Source organism: Talpa europaea (genome assembly GCF_964194135.1).
Source record: "Talpa europaea genome assembly, chromosome: 8".
Lineage (NCBI taxonomy): Eukaryota > Metazoa > Chordata > Mammalia > Eulipotyphla > Talpidae > Talpa > Talpa europaea.
The window spans coordinates 67158080-67160302 of record NC_140075.1 but is presented as its reverse complement, the minus strand read 5'-3'; positions in this window follow the sequence as shown (position 1 = coordinate 67160302).

Here is a 2223-nt window from a genome sequence, read left to right as displayed (position 1 = left end):
TGCACACCCACTTTTTATGCTAAACATCATCAGTACAGTTGTCGAAAGTTTACATCAGCAATATATAATTAAATGATATGGGCGGGTCTACTTAATACAAGAAGAAGACCAACATTTTTGATTCAGAAGCATCTTCTGATTCTGACAAAATAAGTGAAATGGCAGATATATGTTTTAGGGATGATGTGTTCTCTGTCATTGTCACAAAGGCAATAGTCCTTAACAATGACATCAGCCTCCCCAAGAAGCCATAAAAATAGCTGGTCTTTGTATTCTTAGCCATCAGTGCTGAGAAAAAATATTTTAAATAATGATGCTTTTGCTAGCTCCATTCTCCCTGGGAAGTTTGATTTAGTGAATACTTACTCTGATAGAGACTATTTTGAAAAACATGGTCAGTCATTATACTGAATTTATAAAATAAGCATAGCAATGAGAATAAGAAAGGCATCTGTCTCTGCATCCACTACCCAGCTTGTTACTAAGTTTACTTCTAAAAATAATTGTTTTGCATACTGTTTGCTTTAGACCTGTTTTAAGCAATCAAGTAATGGTTCATATGAAAACCAGTGAAAAGGGGCCAACTGCTTTTAGTTTTCAATTTTTAACAAACTCTTCTATCCCAGGATTTTCATGTTGCCTGAAATGCTGTTCTCGCCATCCTTCACCCTTGTTTTAACTCCTTTTCATCCTATTACTATGCAGTTGACCTATGACTCATGTATTTTTATTTCTCTGCTCCTCCTTACTACTTTCTCTTTTGACAGAATTTTTGTAATGTACTATTTTAATTCCTTTATTAGATTTTAACTATTTTCAAGTTAGATTCTGATGATTGCTTCAAAGAGTATAATAGGTATTATAGCATAATATTTAAGATCAATACTAACTTAAATCCAGTGAAATATAAAAACTTTGCTATCACATAGCTTAGTTTTGTCCACCCTTATTTGTGATATTATTGTCATATATGTTTTAGATTAGTAAGTTATAAGCCAAATAACATTGTAATTATTGTTTTATGCAATTATCCTTTAAATCAGCTGAGAGAAGAGAAAAAAAAGTCTTTTATATTTAATGACCTTATTCATTATGATTTATTTCCTTATCTTAACTGAAGTTAGTCTGGAATCATTACCTTTCTTCCTAAAGAACTTCCTTTAGTGTGTCTTTAAGGTCTGTTAGCAACAAATTCTCTAGGTCTTTGCTGATGATGGAATGCCTTTATGGCACATTCAGTTTGAAGAAGTTTTGATGGACATAAAATTCTTGATTGCCAGGTATTTTTCTCCCATCACTTTGAATATGTCATACCACTGCTTCTTTTCCTCTATAGTTTCTGATGAGAGGTCACCTTTAATTTAATTGTAGTTCCCTTATATGTGATGAATTATTTTCTCTTGCTGCTTCAATACTTTGTCTTTCAACAGTTTAACTGTGATGTGTCTCAGTGTGGATTCCTTTTGCTCACCCAGCTGAAATTTTTGAACTTTTTGAATATAGAGGTGAATATTTTTCATCTGATTTGTGAAAATTTAGGCCATTGTATATTCAAATACTTTTCTTTCACTTTATCTCTCTTCTCTCTACCTAGGACTCCCTTTCTATATAAATTAGTATGCTTGGTGAGCCTCACAGGTCTCTATGACTCTGTTTTTCTTCATACATTTCCTTTCTGTCTTTCAGATTGTATAATCTCTACAAATCTATCATCACATTTGCTGATTTTTCCTTCTTCCAAATCAAATCTGTTGTGTCTCTCCAGTGAACTGTTCAGCTCTTTTTTTTCCCCAATGTCCAAATTTCTATTCAGTTGTTTTTTTTTCTATTTTTAAAAAATATAATTTTTGGATGATTCACTGTTATCATACTTTCCTTTAATTATTTAAATGTGGTTTCCTTGAAATCCTTAAACATCTTTGTAGTAATTTTTTAAAGTTTTTTTCTGTTAAGTTCACCACTCCATTAGAAACAGTTTTCACTGAATACCTGTTTTCCTCATGTATGTACACTCCCCTTGTTGATTTTCCTGTCCCGTTTGTGTGTGTGTGTGTTTGTGTGTGTGTGTGTGTAAAACTGGGTGACCTAATCAATATATTGTAGCATAATATATTGTGTGTACATCATACACCAGCCACTACAGTGTCCATTGTTGTTTTGTTGTTGGTTGTTTTTTTAGTAATTTTCTAGTATTTTTTGTTGTTGTTAAAGATTTATTTATTT